General features: G+C 37.7%; 1 protein-coding gene across 13 annotated transcripts in view; it reads left to right on the plus strand.

Moving 5' to 3' along the window:
* Positions 1 to 19,873, plus strand: part of LRRC4C (leucine rich repeat containing 4C) — a 1,468,103-nt gene that overhangs the window by 965,760 nt on the left and 482,470 nt on the right. For all 13 annotated transcript variants that reach the window (XR_013829412.1, XM_079929000.1, XM_079928999.1 and 10 more), the window contains one exon: positions 15,068 to 15,204. The gene's annotated coding sequence lies outside the window, so the exon portion shown is untranslated. The remainder of the gene's footprint in view (positions 1 to 15,067; positions 15,205 to 19,873) is intronic.

Raw genomic sequence — 19,873 nt, forward strand, 5'->3', positions numbered from 1 at the left:
TAGTGGCAATGAGAATATGGTGTGGTCGGTTGGGTTTATTATAAGAGAAGAGATGTCATATCCACTCTTCCTATAAGGAGTTCAATGTTAAGTAAGAGCATCCTGGGGAGAGATGTTAGATTCTGTATCATAGTTAAAAAGGTAAGTGTAGCCAGCAGAGATTTAGATTGAACATAAATATTTATAAAGCAGAAAAGTGCAAGTGACAGATGATATCCCCTCATCAAAGTGCGAAGTGTCACAGCCCAATCAGAGTTTGAAAGGTGAGGCACCAATCTGAAGTCATTATTAGAGTTATTGAGAGTATAAATGCTGATTGAAATACAACAAAGGGTCTTATTAAAGCACACAAGTGTTGATTGAAGGTCAATCTTTGCTCCAAAAGCAGCTACAACAGAACAGAGCAGTGGTAGGACTTGGGGTGGGGGTGAGGGGAGAGGGGAGCAGTGCTGGAAAGAGAAAGGAGAGGGGAATAAAAAACAGCGCCAACCAAACTTTCTATTTGAAACATTAGCTATCTATCTAAGGATTCCTAATCGCGGGTAATTGACCTGAAATCTAAAAGCAGGGAAAAAGGAGTCTCTGAGAAATCTTTGACTTTGAAGGTGAGACTGCCAAATATTTACTTCTCTTCTAACTGTTTTGGTTTATTGTTGCATTCATAAAAGGAAAACTCCACTTGAGTTTCTAGGAGGCTGACTTTTGAACTCCGAAAGACTCATTCAATCCCAGTACATGATCAATGGATCTTATGCATTCTGCATGGGAATGGTGATTAGGAGAAAGGGAGAAAGGGCTCATTCATTCATTCATTCATTTTTTTTTCAGCAATATAATAAATCAGTTTAAAGGAAATCTGCCAAGAATGTGGATTGACCCCATTCAAAAAGAGGACAACCCAGAATGAACCATCTATGCAGGATTTATATTTGCCTTTAAAAACTCAACAACTATAGGGCGTTGAAACAGGGTTATAGAGGTCAGCACATCAAACCAAGATCATAACTGAGGCACGTGCCCTGATAAGTTACCATCTGATGCTCTGTCTGCTCCTGTTATTCCTCTACTTTGAAAACAAAAACCAATAATCAGTTCATCCAGCCCCACAGTTTCTACAGCTTTTCTCCATGGTACCTTGGAAAATATAAATTAGAAGCGAACGGAGGAAGGAAAAACTCTCTATTCTCTATTCCATTGGGCTATTACTTTTAAAATATAAGATCGAACTTTAATTTATAGGTGAGAGTTCTCCAAGGTTTAGTTTCTCCTCTCCTTCCCTATATTTTTCTCTCTCATTATAGATTGATGATGGTGAGCAACAGTTTTTCTCAGGTATTGAGAAGAAAAAAAATAGTAGAAAATGAGGATTTTGTCCAGCAGGAGTTGAGATGGGAGAGCAAGTTCTGGTTTTAGAGATAAGGAAAATGAAAGTAATAAGAAGTACCTGTTCCACCACTCCCCAAACTTCATTTGTAGCCACTTTTTGTGTAGGTCATTTAAAATCCGTATATTTGTATCTCTATGTGTTTCTCTCTCTCTCTCTCTCTCTCCCTCCCTCCCTCCCTCCCTCCCTCCCTCCCTCTCTTTTTTAAGAGGGAAAGCAAATAATCACACACTGGTTGAGGACATATTGGTTTGAAAGATGGCCAAAGATAGATATATTTATCAAACATAACCATTTCCATACTTTAAAAATTGGTCTCTGGAGCTACAGCAAATATCATGTGTGATTTACTGTACAAAGAAATGAGAGGAAGTAAGTGCAGCAACCTCTGGATGCCAAATATCATTTATAAAGATATTTATAACTAAAAAAGATCTTAGGGATCAAATTAGTATCTTCAGAATCAGTTGGGAATCTTTAAAAAATTAGTATATCTCAGCCTCATCTCTCAAAACTCTGATCAATCAGTTTGCTGGAGGGGTTCAGACTTGCATATTTCTTTAAAAAAATGTAAAGAGAACTTGAGTAATGTGATGCAAACTCAGAATTGAAGACCGCTGATAACCTAACTTTTTCACGGAAGGGGAATTGTGTTAGTTGTCTATTGCTGCGTAACAGATTGCCCAAATTTAGATGCTTAGCACAGCATAAATTTATTATCTCACAGTCCTGTGGATCAGAAGTCCAGGCACAGCAGAAGTGGTTCTCTGCTCATTGCCCAACAAGGCTGCAGTCAATTTATCAGCAGGGCTGTGTTCCTTTCTGAAGCTCGAATACTTGTCCTAGCTTTTGTGGCTTTTGGTCAAATTCCTTGTGATTCTAGGACTGAGGTGCACATTTGTTACTGGCTTAGCTGAGGGTGGCACACTGCTCCTACAGGGCACTATAATCCCTCCCCACAGGCCTTCTTATAGATGCCCTTACGGACCGTCTTACAACATGGCAGCTATGCCTTTAAGCCCAGGAGACTTTCTTGCCGCATCCTACTAAGATACGTTCTGTAATGGAACGTAATCACAGAGTGACTGTCCCATCACCTTTGTCATATTCTGTTGGCTAAAAGCAAGTCTCAGATTCTTCCCACACTCAAGGGAAATGGATTATGTAAAAATCTGATGCATCAGGGTCACCTCAGACTTTGTCCTGCACAGAGAACTAAGTTCCAAGGAGCTCAACTGACCAATTGAGTTTATATAACAAATTGGTGCAATATGGATATTCTTATTAGTCTGGGTGGTCTTTCAATAGCAAACAAAAGTGAAAACAAAATCTCTCTCTCTCTTATGTTTTTTTGAAATACAGCATTTAGGGTTAAGTGCTGATATAGTGAGCATGTGTTTCTGCATTGAGCTCTCTGTAGAATGTGAAAGCACCAATTTATGAGTCTGCTCATCTTCCTCTTATCATGTAGGTAAAGTATATATGTAAAAATAATATATAGCTAATTTACAAAGAGCCTTTGGCCTTAACATATAGCAGTGGTTTGGAAAATACTACTTTCTGCTAAAGTCTGAATTTTGTGGAGAGTGCGACCACATTTTGAAGAGTCTGCACTGAAATCATGCATGTGGTAAACATTCCAGCCTAAAGGAAAGTGAAGGATTTGGCAAAAAACATGGATGACAATGTGAGTTGAAGGCGTTTTCCAATTTTTAGCAGTCATATAGCTTCTTAAATATTTTTGGAGTTAGCATTTCACAAATATGTGGAGGTACCTCAGGAAGAAGCTAGTTATTCTAACTGACCCCTGGCTAAGATAACATATACAAGTCTGAAATTCAGTCGATTACCATCTGTTTCTAAATCTCTAAAGTCTCCTAATTTTGCAGTTGGAAAGTTCTTTCCAATATCTTTTTTTCTGTTTAAAATTATTCCATCTTGACACACCAATAACAGCCATGGGCATATGTTGAATGTATTGGGGGAGGTATCAGTTTTTCTATTGCTTTATTAGTGCATTTAAATACAAATGCTATGATTATAACCAGTTAGAATTCTCCTCTTGCCCCAGGTACAGTTCCTAAAGCTAGTTCATCTCATTTCATTAAAAAATTATTTTTGAGATATTGCAAGCGCTCAGGTATGCTGATACAGTATTGTCAGATATGCTTTATATTCCTTTTTGGGAAAGAAATATAATTTTGTAGTTACAGATGATTCCTTATTAGCCCAGTCATGACCTGCTGTCCTTACTGGATGAAGATAACCAGGCTAGGGATAACTAGTACCTGCAGCATTTGTGTATTCTCGCCATGTATGTTATTATACATTTACACAGTATATATGTATCTATAAAGGTATGTAATATTATTTTATGTATTTTGTGCTTTTCATTTGCATAAATTTTATAGACCTACTTTTTCAATTTGCTGTTTGTGCTTAATATTATAGTGTGATTCATAAGGAACTAGTTCATTTATTTTTATTAATGAATGGTAGTATTCTGTTATATGTCTAACATTAATTATTTACCCATGTTTAATTGGAGGACACTTAATTATTTACCATTACTCATGATTATAACAAATTCTTCAGTAAACATCTCTGTAAGTATGTCCATGTACTTATGTGGGAGTGTTTCCCCAGGAAAGTTGTATTTAAACTTGTTGTACTGTAATCCCACAGAAATAACTATATTTTATTTGGGGACCCAGGACCTGCACATGCACATACATACCTATATATGGAAAGATACTTACCTTTACCTTTTCTACATTCACATGCATGCACACACTTACACACACACACACACACCAACTATGAATACAATTTATTGTTATTTTGTATTCTATCCTGTTGTGGATAAAGTGGGTAGAGATCACTAAACTGAATTGTCGATCTCTTAATGGATTATAATCAGCAATTTGAAAAATGATGACATAGGCTATATACCCAATAACAGAACTATTATAGGAAGTGGGCATCTTCAACTTTTTCATGTTGCTCTTTAAAGAGTTTAAAAAATTTACACTCTCACCAGTGGTTTAAATAAGTTTCTATTTCCTTATATTTTGTTTTCTTCTCAGTTCCCCACATCTTGTAGTTTTTTTTTTAATTGAGGTATAACTGACAAAACAATTGTATATATTTTAAGATGTACAATTTGATATGTTGATATATATATACATTGTGAAATGATCACCACAGTCAAACTAATTAATATATCCAGCACCTCATATAGTTGCATTTTTCTCCTCTTTCTTCTTTCTTTCTTTTTCTTTCTTTCTTTCTTTCTCTTTCTTTCTTTCTTTCTTTCTTTCTCTCTCTCTCTCTCTCTCCCTCCCTCCCTCCCTCCCTCCCTCCTTTCCTTCCTTCTTTTCTCTCTCTCTCTCTGTCATGAGAACACTTAAGATCTACCTTCTTAGCACATTTCAAGTATACAATACAGCATTGCCAACTACAGTCACCATGCTGTACCTTAGATCTCCAGAACGAATCCACCTTGTATAACTGAAACTTTGTACCCTTTGACCAACATCTCCTCATTCCCCAATCCCCACCCCCTTGGTAACCACCATTTTACCCTGTGTTTCTATGAGTTTGCCTATTTCAGATTCCACATATAAGTGAGATCATGCAGTATTTGTCATTCTGTGTCTGGCTTATCCTCGTTTTCTCAGACTGTCCTTGTCTGGATTTGGAGAGATATTGAGATTCTTTGAAAGACTTATGGTTGGCTTGCACTGAAAATGTTCATAAACCTTGTAACACAATGGGAAATAGAATGTGGAATTCTCTACCTATGGGTGGCAGATATTTCTTTAGTGTGCCTCCCACTTTCACTCCCAGTAACATAAAAGACAATGAATCCAGGTCACTGGGTTCTTCTCAACCGTGGCTTCTTTACTTTACAGAAACTTGGCAGAAATCACCAAATTCAGTTTTTTCCACGAGTAAAAGTGGAGGTTCCAGGAGTCCACATTCGTTCACTTATACCTTTAATCTCCTAAATATATTTTACACAACTTATTTGTAGGTCTGTTATTAAGCCAGATTGAAAGCACCCTACCAGAAGTCAAATAGTCAATCTCACCAAACCTCAAAAACAGAACTTTTTGGTGCCTGACATAGTTCTTTGGGGTTATTTGTACCTTGAAGGTTTAGAAGAATCTGACTATAAAATCATTAGGCTTGGGCTTCCCTGGTGGCGCAGTGGTTGAGAGTCCACCTGCCGATGCAGGGGACACGGGTTCGTGCCCCGGTCCGGGAAGATCCCACATGCCGCGGAGCGGCTGGGCCCGTGAGCCATGGCCGCTGGGCCTGTGCATCCGGAGCCTGTACTCCGCAACGGGAGAGGCCACAACAGTGAGAGGCCCGCGTACCGCAAAAAAAAAAAAAAAAAAAAAAAAAAAATCATTAGGCTTGATTTTTGTTTGGATTAGGGGAACTGTAAGGGGTGGTAGTGTTCATTGAAGAGTATGTCATTTACTTCCAGTTCAGCTTATTTAATGGACATTAGTTTATTTACGTTTCCTATATATTCTTTAGTCAGTTTTGGTATTGAATATTTTTCTTAAAAATTTTCTTTTAGTGAGCTTTCTAATACTTTGGCATAAAATTGTTCATGGTGATCTACTACAATTTTTAAATATCAATTTTATTTCTAATTATAGCCTATTGTTTCTCTGAGTTATTTCGAATGTTTCCTTTGCTTTTTTTTTTTTCCCGTGGAAACAGTTTTACTATTGCTGAAAATCTCTGTGGTCCCTTTGTCCTTGTTGCTGTTTTCTTTCATTTCTGCACTCATCCCAAACTTTTTTTTCCAATTGGTTTTCACATCTTCCTTTTTCAAAAAAATTTAACTTCTTTAGTTAAATGTAAAGCCCACTAATTGCTGTATTTCTTCCCCTTTAATATATGTATTTAATTAAAGCTCAAATTGTCATGAAAGATAGTCTTATCATTGCATCCCCTAAATATTAGAAGTATACTGAACTCACTGTCGTTCAGTTCCAAATATTTTATAATATCAAGTATAATTTCTCTTACTTTACATGAATAATTTAGTTGGTCAAAGTGTTCTATATATGTCAGTTAGGTTAAGTTCCTTCATTGGGTTCAAGTCGTCTATAAACTTGACGTTTTGATCAGATGAAATCGTCAGGAGGATTGGAACTAGTTTTAGTTTTGCTGAGAATCTCTATGGTTCCTTTATAGTTACTGTTCTTACGTTTATTCATTTGTGATATTATCTTGATGTTTTTCTTTAAGTGACTAAGTGAGGTACGTTAAAATCTTCTGCTATGATAAGGGGATTGCCGGTTTCTCCTTTCAGTTCTGTCATCTGTAGCTTTATATGTTTTGGGGCATGTTATTGACATCAGGTGCATTCAGATTTAGAAATGGTATACCTTACAGGTATATACCTTCAGGCTTTGTAGAGATTCTGTCTGCTGCTAGAGTCTTGTCAGCTTCTATTCAGATATGCGTCATTTTATTTACCTTGTCCCACTTGCTAGATTTCCTTCTTCATTTCTTATATCTGACAGTTCCTCTTCGACCTTATCTTTTCTTCATAGCTGTGTATTTGTTGTTGTTGTCTTTCTTAGACTCATGTCCAACATTTCTATTTATTTTGTAATGGGAAGTGTGTCCAGGATAGTTCAATCTCTTATCAGATCAGGGATCCAAACCTTAATTACTTACCCAAAGTAAGAACTTACATTCTAACTAAATAAATCTGATCTAAGGGATTCTTATTTCAAACAAGACAAAACAAAATAAAAGCTTTATTGCATTCTATTTGTAAGAGATCTGATTTACTAAATTATTTCAGAACTAGCCATTTTTACTACTATTACCACTACCAGCAACATCTCTACTACTCCTCCTACCTAAAGCAATAATGGCTAATAGTTAATATTTATGCAGTACATACTCTGTGCTAGCTACATTTTAAACTGCTTTACTAGTATTAACTCCTCACTTAATCCTCACACAAATACTATGAAGTAAATGTTATCATTATTCTCATTTCACAAATCAAGAAACTGAGCAATAGAGGTTAAATAACTTACCCAAGATTTAATTGTTAAATAACAAAAGGAGAATCTGAACCCAGATGTTCTGGCTCCAAAGCCCCCTTTCTCATCACAACACCCAGACTGCATTTAGACTCAAGCAAGAGGAGTCCCTGCCCTGGGCCCCATCCTTCAAAAAGATCCAAACAGGATTTCTCCAGTCAATTCTCTTTTTATAGACATGGACTTCATGGAACTAAGGGGACGTGCCCACCTAGAGCCCCCAGCCGTCTTCTTGACTTTGACTTACTTAATACCTGGAATTGCCTACCTAAACTCGTTTTCAGTGTCTGTGTGGGTCTCTTCCCTTAGTGTGTCCTCCAGAGAGCAGACCTCAGTACTGTAGTGCATATCTGTAAGTCCAAAGGTGGCTTTGTATAGGGTATATGTTTGGAGCTCAGACTGGAGGCTTGAATGTCGACACACATGCACATGCGGTCCCTTATACAAAACCGGACTTAACAGGGGTAGGAAGTTGGGGGGGGGTGTAAGGAGAGGGATGGACAGCAAGGGCTGCCTTTCCCTGTGCTACCTCCTGCCAGTACAAAACTCTAAGCCATCTGAGAATTCTAAGTTTGAAAGGAACCGTTGGGGCCATTATGCAGATGATAAAATGGCTTTCTTTAACAATAGCTTTATTGGTAACTTTGAAATATTCAATTATTTGAAAGTGGGCCTCCATTCATTGGGTGACTGCAAATGCTAAGAGTGAGGCTGTGTAGAACACATACTGCCTATCCTTGGACTCACCTCTAATATGGGTGCTTCATCATTCTTTCCTTCAACCAGATTTGAAGAGGTGACTCCCGAATATGGATTCCTTTCTTTGCTGCTCTCTGAGAATTCTCTGGTGTCTTTATGCTTGGGGTTTGGGGTTGGGGTTGTGTATGACAAGAAGGGGTCATAGTTGACACATAGACGATTAACAATCAAACTCAGAAGATAGCTGTTCTATCTGTATGTTGCCTAACATTTAGTAGGCATTCCAAAAAGGCATTGTGGATTAGTGAAAAATAATAGCTACCCTTAACTTAGCATTTATCTCACGTCAGAAGTAGTGCTTTTTGCTTTCCATAGGTTATCTTATTTAATATTAAAACAAAATTCTTAGGAAAATACCATTATATCCTTTTGCAGATGAGTAAACAACTCAGAAAGTAAACTATCTCAAGGTGACAAAGTCAGTGATTGCCACCTGGATTTGAACAAGGCCATATGACTTTCTAATGAGTGCAGATGACTATAAAGTTATTTGCTTCCCCAAGAAGGAATGAATGAAAGAAATAGCCATGATTTTTCTTAAAGTCAAGCTTATCCTGAAAACCTAGCTGAACCAGTTGTTGGATGTAGCATAATCATATGCCCTGCACATCTTATTTTGATGTTTTTCTGGGCAGGTGGGACGTGAACAGCTAACTAGAGTACCGTAAGCATATTTAAACTTAGATTTTGTTTCAAAACATTAGAAAATAGAAATGAATGAAAGAAAGCTACTAACATTAGTCTCTCTTCTGAAATCAATATATCAACACATTTGTTATTGAGTTATATGAATTGTGATTATTTGTCATGTTTCTGATTGAAGATATCAGATGGAATATTGTCATTATAAATATAATAACTCAGTTCTTGATTGTATGTTTATGTCAAAAGTCCCATTGAGATTTGGAATGCTGATGACACAAATACAATAAAAGAGCCCTTTATTCATTTATATTCAATAAAACAATATTAGAAGATGATACATTCCCTCTTCCTGATGGTTAGCACTTTGGGTCTCATGATTCTCTATTAAATTTATTATTTGTTGGAATATAATTTGCAAAGATTCTGTCTTTAGCATACGTGACTCTGCTTTGGCTTTCATTATAAAGTATGTGTTTACACTTAAGTGGTGAAAATATATATTTTTGGAATAATCACAGTAAATGGGCACACAACAGCTGTCAGATTTGAAAGAGGGGGTGGTCAAATGTGCAAGAGAGGATAGCATGTATTAACATCAGGCCTTGAACCCTGTGGGAGTGTCAGTGTCTTCTGGACTTTAAGAATCAGGAGAGAATCACTGCATCTTCACCTCCCTTCACTCTTACTCTGTGTTGTACTCTGCAGGGTCAACAGCATCATGTGGCAAAATGCACGACTGGAGAAAGAGAATTGGGCTCTTGTTAGAGTGGATCCCTAAGACAGATCTACAGCCAAATGGGAAGGGGATAAGGAGAGTTCTAACTATTTATGAGCTTAAGCATAAACTGGTGTTTAAGCAGTATGATGTCACGCTAAATGCAGCTCTTTTAATTCTCATATCAAACCAGGATGGTGGATAGGGGTGGAGGGTAGGTGCTATAAACTCTATATTAGAAGTCTGAAGCCACATCTGCCCCCTGTCAGACTCCAAAACTTTGCTCTTCCTTTTATATGAAGAACGTATATAAGGAATAGTTAATATTTTTCCCAGCCTAGTATTTACTACAAGATAAATTCCTTTATTTTAATTATGTGGTTTAGTTTTTAGAGGAAGCACTAGCTCTTTGATTCAGACATACGGAAAGACCACAGTGATTGAGTGCACCTAAGGAAATATCAGCTTGCAACCTACTTCTGTCTGAAAAATCTGACTTTATTATCGAATATATCTTAACTTTGCAATTTTCCCTTAACCCAACTGTATTAATATCATAGATATAACTGGTTACAAGGCTAAAAGGTAGCTTCCCTATTTCCTTTAGATGCGACATTATTCTCTTTGAAGCATCTTACTTTGTGTAGAAAGCATTCACTTTAAACACTTAGAGATATTTACATGAGGGGAGTCCAACTTGGACCCGTCATTAGACTAACCATTTTAAAGAGAAAATACCTGTGGTGTAAGTAGAAAAGAACATGGAGGCTGATGTAAGGTCTAGGTTTTAACACTTGTTAAACGAGTAACTAGCTGTGTGGTCTTGGTCATGTACCTTGTAACTTCACTAAACATCAGCTTCTAAATGTTTAAATTTATGCATTCTAGATAGAGACTTTTAAATTGTCTTGAAGGTTATATGGGACCACACACAGAAAAATATTCCTTTACGTTGTTTTTCTGGCAACTCAGAGGTAGCCAAATAGAGCTTGTTAAAGGAAAACAACAGCAAAAATATTTAAAATGCGTAATGGTGGGAGATTATGATTAATTAGAAAGTTAAGTTTTTTTTAGAATGTTTTTTCCATCAATTCATTTTAAATACAAGCTGTAATTCAACATTGTTCAATTCACCAACCTCTCTGGGGGCATCCTGTTTTCCTGGCAGAAGTTCAACAAATTTGGATATATGGGTTGTATTTTAACAAAGGGATCAACAGCTCATCCAAGTACCTTTGACTCTAGAGGGAAATAACACTTTTAGGTGGAAACCTTCAGTAGACTTGGACACCTGCATAATGACTGAACTTAGCGTAGGTTTACATAGAACACAGCTCCATTAGAATTTTGATGGCTTGGAAAGGAACAGAAGGCTGTAACTTTCCTAAGGGAAAGTCTCTGGAGGGTGTGAGGACCTGAAACAAAATCAGGCCGATGTGACAGGCGTGTTGTGAAAGGCTGAAAAAATAGAAAAACCCATCATCACAGGACAAATGTGTTGCATTTTTCCTAACAAACAGCGACCCATTGCAGCTTGCGTGATACGGTCCTCTCACTTTTTAAGGGTTGCGAATAACTGGTAGGCTTTCTCTTTTCTGCTTGTTGAGAGGTGATATAGTATAAGCCTATTCATTAGATACCTATGACCTCTTAGAAATACCTTTTCCAATGGAGAAGAGGAAAATCAGGAAAGGGAGAGGACAAAAATGGGAGAAGGAGGGAGAGTAGAGGAGAGAAGGGAAGACAAGAAGAGTTGGGAAGAGGTGAGCGGAAAAGAAAAAGGGAAACTATGGGATCTGCTTGATTTTATGGTTTAGCAGTCATGAGGATGTAGTCTCAAAAGTTTTTAGAATGTGGGACTATAAGCAGATAAAAGGTAGTTTAATGTGCCCAGGATTCTGAGATCTGCCCACATTTCCAGCCACACTCTGCAAAGGGGGATAATAAGAAATCACTGCTGTCCTCCTGTTGGTACTGACAGCAGGAACTCATACCTGAATTTGTGAGCAAAAGGTGACTTAAGTGCAGAGCTGTCCAGGACAGTGGGTATCTGTAGAGGTCGTCAAACTTTATGGGCAGCAGTAGAACATAGGCAAGTGCTTCCCAAAACTTTCACCACCAAAGACTCCTCCAGCGTTTTCTTTCTGTCCCATGAACCCCATAATTTGAATTTTTTTTTTTACTGAACAGAGTCCATGGATTTAGTGACACAGTGTGTTTTTCATATTCTTATTAAGCAATCTGCTATCTACTTCTGTTGTCACTCCAGACTGATATTAGAAAACATGGTTGCCTCTGAGTTGATTTAAATCCAGCCCCAAAGACACTTGATCTTTTAGATAGCCCTTATCTTATTGTAAATGATATTAGTCACTGCTTCTTTTGAAATACTGAAGATAGTGCTGGGTATTGCTTTCGTAGGAGATTAGTAAACATATAAAATGATAATATTAAAGTAGAAAGGGAAGTGAATTGAGACAGAAAACTTCAAATCATCTGGAGGGAAAAATAATGAGGTAAGAGAGGTTGGAAAGAGACCCTGGGGCTTCCTGCGGGTCTTAAGCAAGTGTTAATTTTCCCCTCTCTTTTATCCCTGATTCTGACAGATACGTGGCCCATTTTCCTAGCTACTAGTCCCAGATAAGTGGAAAGATGTATGAGAAGGTAAAAGCGATGGATGTTGAATCAGACCCTGCTCCTTGCTGGGTGAGAGATTTAAGAGAATCCCTCTGTTTCCCCGAGCTCTGCTTTTCCAGCTCTAAAATGAGGCCACTGGGCTATGTGATCTTGCTATCTGTTTCTATTCTAACGTGCTGTGATTTTTTTTTTTAACATCACTTCTCTGAGCCTCATTTTTCTTATCTGTAAGAATGGGAAGAATGTCTACATCACAAGGTGACTTTGAGTATTAAAAGATAGCAATTGAGTATCTTTCCCTATACAAATCTACCTGATTCCTGAATTTAGTTATTAAGAGTTCATAGAATGAGTTCAGATAGTGAGAAGTACCACGCTGTTTGAGTCTATTTCAGTTCACTATTTCATATACTAAGTGGTGAGTTTTGGATAGTGAAGATTTATCAAATGTTTTTTGTTCCTGGATGTCTTTGGAAGCGCCTTACACATAGGCAACCCTCAATAAAGATTTACTCTGGTCTCCTTGACCTTGAGGATAGAGACAGCCTTGTTCAGCTTCGCACCCCCAGTATGTAGCACCGTGCCAGAGTCAGGAATTCCCAGTGGATGTTTGTGACCCTCAGGCAAGTCATGTGATCAGTTTGGCTGTAAAATGTATTCAACAATATCTGCCCCCCATAGAGTCTTATAAAAAATAGTAAAAGATCATTTCAAAAAAGGTAAATTCATGATTCTCACACAGATATAAAATAATCAAGTGTAAAATATTTTACATAACTCATTAATCAATGAAAGAACCAGGAGTGTTACAACCAGTTAAGAGAAAAATCCACAATAAAGACACATTTATAGATCAAGAATATTGAAATTAATGTGCTACGGAGGTAAAACTAGCTTCTTGCACAGTGAAGAGGGAAGTCAATTGAACCTCTACTAGAGAGAATAACATTTGACTTTAGAGAAGAATTATTTTGTACTGCTAATAGCTATTTATATTTTACAGAGTTGTAAATTCTGTAGAATTCTGCCATAGAATCACATAAACAGAAAGGTGTGCTGTAGACAATATATATAGTTTTCCATTGAAGCACAAAATTTTCCCCACATAAATTAATTAGATAATCACGTAAATTACTTAACTGGTGCCTAGCACACAGCGAATTTCCAATAAATGATTACTTTTAAAAATTGTAACAATGAAAGAGACTGTTTTGTAGATACTCAATAAATTGAATCAGAACTGCAACTCTAACAATGCCTTAGTCTGTTCCTGAGGTTTGTTACCTGTTGTCTCATGTAATTCAGGGTCCTTCTCCTCTTTTTAAATACACACTCTACTATGTTTCTTTAACATGTGCCAAGAAGAGTCTGCAAATTGCCGAACAAGCTTAAACATTTCTCTCTGCGTTAAATACAATACTATCCTAATGGACATTCTTACAATAACCCAGAATGACAATAGCAAAACCAAGTTCGAGGCAAACCTAACAATGGATGTTTATTCATATGTTTGTGGAAGGAAGACTCCTCTGCTGTCACTTTTGTTTAAGCAACAGTTCAAAGTGTTGAAAAGGGTAGTCTGTTTTATGGAGTAAAAGGAGAAAATACTGAGGCTGTATCTAATTGGCAAGTGTTCCATTAAGATGGCATTTTGGGACGTGCGGGAGACCTTCTAATTGATACATTTGACAGTTCTTGGTTGGCTAAAGGGGACAAGTAAGAAATTTGGGGTTCAAAAGAGTAAGGATTGTTTAGTGTGAGAGCAGAGGGTTTTCTGTGGCTATTTCTTAGAACAAGAAGGTGTCCATGGGGTTTTTTGTTCCTGTCATAACGATCCTTCTAGACTGGGAGGAGACGACCCCTATGGCTGATGGTTTCTTAATATAAACCAGTTAATACAAGTGAGAGTTCAAGAAGTAATATGGTTTAGATGTGCATGAAATGATTTTGTTGAATTTAGTTAAAAGAGCCCCATGAATCCAAGATAGACATTTGAAATTTCAGGCCAAAACAATTGTGATGGGGGAAATAAAAATCATATGGTTAAAGAATCTGACCATAATTATATGATACATAATGACATGAAATTTACTATCAGTTTTCCCCTGGAAGTCACCATAGCCCAATGTCCAAGCCACTCTTTTTTCTTTTGTCTTAAGACAGATTCAATGCAAAAAAATGTTTTGATATTAATTATTAAAACAAAACAGTAATTGATGGTCCTCTCCCACACCTGAGTGAAGAAAGAGCAATGAATTCAGCTTAGCTGGTCTTAAAATCTGACCTCCCCAATATGTAAGTCTTTCCCCTATGATCTGAAAAATGAGGCTAATAAAAACTTGCCAGACAGAGAGTTAGTTATAGGTAGTAAGTGCTTAGAAAGGTGTTTGTACTAATTGAATAAGATTATATGTATATATATATATATATATATATATATGCATATATATATGAGTGTATACATATATGGTAACTAACAACAAAGCCCCAGGCCCATGGTAACTTCTCAAATGTTAAATTCCTTTCCACCTCCTCAAAGCATGCAAGAATAAGAAATTTTTAGTGAAATGTATTATATTGAGGCTCTAATCAACAAACTTTTATTAAGCGTTTGCCACTCACCTGGGCTTCTACTAGGTGTTCATTGGAGATACAAAAGCACATTAACATGCAATATTGTTTTTAAAAGAGAAATTTTTTCTTCCTAAACCTTTCTATTAAACAAATAATAAAATGTTCAAATATTTTTAGTGTGAGTTATGGGCGCTATAATCTAATTGATCCACCAGCATTTACTGAGCATTTTATATTCCTAAGTATATCCTTTTATTCTTTTTTATATAGGAGTTACTGGAAAAGCAGAGATAAACTACGTAGATTAACAATATGGAAACATCCTGAAACCACTTTGGAGTCTCAGTAAATTGACTGGATTCAAGTTTCACAAACAGGGAAACTGGCTCATGGACAATTTGCTACAGGTAAGTGAGAGGTGTAATTTACTTTGTTAGGATCTTTCGAAGATGTACTGACTGTGGGGTTCTTAATTACATTTCAGATGATTGTAATGTTCGTTCGGTACAGCTGACAGCTTCTCTTCTCTCCCAAACGTACACATGTGGATGCCAACATATGGCTAAAAGTCTGGCCATTTCATCTTGTTCATTTGGGCTTCAGTCAATTACAAAAGGAGGAAGCAGGGGGGAAAAGTACCCACCTCATAAAACTTTTACTAGTGGTGATTTATGCGGAGGGGTGCGAGTCAAACTTTTCCTGGGACAGATGTTTCTTTGCACTGCCCGGGGAGTTGAAAGAGCAGCAGATTGGTCTGTCCAGGATTCAGAAGGAAACAAGCAGGCAAATGGTGATGCCCCCCTCCTTCTTTGAAACTGGGGCAGCAGTTCGGTCACTGATATGGAACAAAGTGTTTAGGAAAGGTAACTGGCTTTGTATTCTCCCTTTGAAAACCTGGTGAGATTGGAAAGCTTGATGTGGTGACAGCATGAAAATATTTTCTCTTGGGCTGTTGCTGAACTTGTCTGAATGAACCGGTGGGGAGGAATGAAAGTCTAAGTGACTCATACAGTTGGCAGTTTGTGGGGTGAGGGCACAGGCTGTGGCACGGTCTGTAGCTAAATGTTGTATCATCAACAGTCAAGGCCGCTTGAACCTGGACAGCTCTGCGAAATGGAAGTACTCTGTTCATTCATCTGTGGCGATTCACTGTGTCGAGGAGAAAAAAAGTAAGATCAAGTCATAGTGCTATTAAGCTCCATCTATGGCAAGGGAGACATTTCTGCTTGTCATTTTAATTGGCAAATACTTACTTGGATCATTCCTGCTGTTTTGCGGGTGAAGTAGAAATATTATTAGAACCTGGCACCCGGGCAAGAGGAATTGCTCTTACATTTTCCTGTTAATATTTAGCTCTCTCCGGGTTGCTTGTATAACAGCTGTCTGTCCTGAATTCATAACTGAAGAGCTTCCCTGAAGACAACTATTCTTTCCTGCATCAAGTGCATCACATTGCATAGATTAAGCTAGATAGAAGACATGATATCTGTCTTCTGGGAAACCACTTTGTTTGGAAAGTCGCATAAGAACATAGATATGGAGGTGTGTTCTAGCATGTAAAGTGCTCTCTAAAGGTGAGGAGGTGATGGTAAGATAAAGATAGGGTAGCAGCCCCTCAAGGGGAACATGAATCAACAAAGAGAGAGAAAGACCTGAAGCTCTTGTTTTCTGGTTCATTTGGTTTTTTGTTTTTTTAAGTATATGTGATGGTCCCCTTTCTCTGCCTTATATCTTAGTCCTTCTATCTATACAGAAGGGAGGACGTTGTTTTCTTTTACGCCTACTCTTGTGTTTATAGGGAAGAAAGACTCACATGAGTGACTCAGGTGAAAAGAGAATTATTCTGTTAACATGTGTGGGCTGGAACTGAAAAAGAATTTGAACAAGAAAAAGAAAAGACAGTTCTAGAACCTTCTTAAATGTCTGTACCATTCTCATAAGCAACAGGGAACTTATCCTTTTCGCAATTCAACTTCTCTCTGAACATATATTCCATTCATTCCTCTCTCTCTCTCCCCTCCCCTCCCACTCTTCCTCTCTGTCGGCTTCTGATTGCTTTTCTTACGCCTCTTTTATTTGCTTCTCTCATAATTTTGCCTTGCACATAGCTTCTCATGGCCTCTTTGGCCACCTCCCATGTATTCAGCTTCAAATCTTGCTGCTAACGGCCTGCCTCTGTTGGGTTACACTCAGGAGACAGAAACCACACTGGTTATATTAAGAGATAAAATGTAATTTAAGAATTATTTACCAGATATCGGATAATTAAAAACGCAAAAAAGGGGCACTGATAAGGCATAGAGATAGAAGTTGCAGGAAGTGGCTACTTCGGCTGCAGGGACAACAGCAAGAGTTTGAGATGATTAGAATTTAGAATATTGGAGGAGGGCCTTTACAGAACCGGAATTTAGGAGTCTTGGGTAGGGGTGTTGCCTGAAACATACAGGAACTTTAGAAGCTTGGGTGGGGAGGACTCCACCTTGCTGGGATTAATGTCTCTAAGAAGAATTATGCTAGCTAGCTGGTGTCGTGCCCCAGGAGCTTAGATTGGCGACCACAAAGATCTAGGACTCAGAATTTGTGAGGAATGTTGTTGAGCCAATGTAACAGCCCGACGAATTAGAAGGGAATCACAGGCAGAGCTGGGACCACATCTCTGAGGAAGGGATACCAGGCAGCTAGTGCTGTAACATCACTTGGAGAGGGGGGCGATTAGGCTGCTTCTAGGTGTGTAGGAAAAAATGCAAAATGGAACCAACTGTTGTGTGGGGTATAGGTCAGGAACAGTTCTCCCTCCAACTTTCTAGTCTCCCTCTAGCTCTTTCTATTGGCATAAGTAGGGAATCAGGTGACAGAGGAGACCTGTGCTTTGCAGAGACCCAGGCTCAGCATTTCAAAGCAAGATAGAGGAGGATGGATTTGAACTGAGAGATAGCAATTTAACAGTGAGCACATAGCTTATCCCTTGTTTATGTGTAAAGGGGTGTGTGTGTGTGTTTAAATTTTCGAAAGTGAGACTCTGATTGGCTTGATTCATCTCTTCACTGAGGTCACAGCTTTTGACTTACCTAAGATTTGCCTGACTTTTAGTTCAATGCTGCTCCTGGCTTAACTGAGTGGCATCAGATGGTGGATTATAATAGAATGCAATGGAAAACATTCCTCTTAGGGCCATAATCTCTTTTTCTGAAAATCAACTAAGGACATTCATGTGATTGCTATGTAGTACAGATGTAAAATATGTAAATGTGATATTGTTAATGGTTGACTTTTTAATTAAGCTTTTTAATTGTGAAACAATTGTACATTAACATGTAGTTTTAAGAAATAACATGGAGAGACCCCATGTCCTCTTCTCCCATACCCCTGATGATAATATCTTACAAAACTATAGAACAGTAAATAAGACAACCATGACATTGACATTTGTACAAGGAACAGAGATTTTCTGTCACCACAAGGGCCCCTCCTGTTGCCTTTTTATAGCCACACCCACTTCATTCCCATCCCCAACTTCTTCCTTAAGCACAGACATTTCCATAATTTTGTCATTACAAAAATGTTATGTAAATGGAATCACACAGTATGTAACGTTATGGGACTGGCTTTTTTTCACTCAATACAATTCTCAGAAGATTCATCCAAGTTATTGGGTGCATCAGCAGTCCCTTTATTTTTCCAGCTAGTAGTATTTTATGGTAAAGATATACAACAGTTTATTTCACCATTCACCTTTTGAAGGATGTCTTGATTGTTTCACTTTGAGGCTATTACAAAGTTGCTAGAAGCAATAATGTACAGAGTTTTGTGTAAACATAGATTTCATTTCATTGCTCCAAAGTGCAGTTGCTAGATTATATGGTGGTTGTTTATACAGTGGGTTTTTTCCAGCTTTATTGAGAGTTAATTGACACATAACATTGTGAAAGTTTAAGGTGTACAGTGTGATGATTTGATACATATACAGGCTGTGAAATGTTTACCGTAATAAGGTTAGTTAACACATGCTTCATCTCAAATAATTACCATTTTGTTACTGTTGTGGTGGTGAAAACACTTAAGAGCTACTGTCCTAGCAACATTTAACTATGTAATACAGTGTTGTTAACTGTAGTCACCATGCTGTACCTTAGATTCCCAGAACTTAGTCATCTCGTAACAGAAAGTTTGTACCTTTTGACCAATGTCTATTACTCCCACCTCCCACCCCTGGTAACAATGAATCTACTATCGGTGTCTATGAGTTCGATGCTTTTAGATTCCACATATAAGTGAGATCATACAGTATTTGCCTTTCCCTGTCTGACTTATTTCACTTAGCATAATGCCCTCAAGGTCCACCCATGTTGTTATAAATGGCAAGCTTTCCTTCTTTTTATGACTGAATAAATTTCATATATCTATATATGTTACACATAACATTTTCATTACCCATTCATTTATTGGTTGACACTTAGGTTGTTTCCATATCTTGGTTACTGTGAATAATGCTGCAGTGAACATGGAAGGGCAGATACCTGTTCAAGATAACGATTTCATTTCCTTTGTATATACACCTAGAAGTGGGATAGGTGGATCATATGGCAGTACTATTTTTCATTTTTTGAGGAACCTCCATACTGTCTTCATAGTAGCTGCACCAATCTACATCCCCACCAACAGTGCACCAGGATTCCCTTTTCTCCACACCGTCACCAGCATTTGTCTTGCTGGTAATAGTCGGTCTGCCAGGTATACGGTACCATCCATTGTGGTGTTTATTTGCAGAGAAAAAGTTTTGAATTTCAATAAAGTCCAGTTTATCAGATTTTCCCTTTGTGGATCATGCTTTAGTGTCCAGTCTCCAAACTCTTTTCCTAGCCCTAGACCTCAAAGGTTTTCTTCTATGTGTTTTTTCTAAAAATTTTTATAGTCTTTATTATATTTAAGTGCATGACTCATAACCCATCTTGAGTTAATTTTTGTGTGAGATGTGAAGCCTAAGTCACATTAAAGACACGCTTATGGGCATCCACTTGCTCTTCTTGGCGTTGGCATCTCTTGAGGTTTTCATCCATTTGAAACCTTCCTGGTTGT

The sequence above is a fragment of the Stenella coeruleoalba genome (genome assembly GCF_951394435.1).
Source record: "Stenella coeruleoalba genome assembly, chromosome: 8".
Lineage (NCBI taxonomy): Eukaryota > Metazoa > Chordata > Mammalia > Artiodactyla > Delphinidae > Stenella > Stenella coeruleoalba.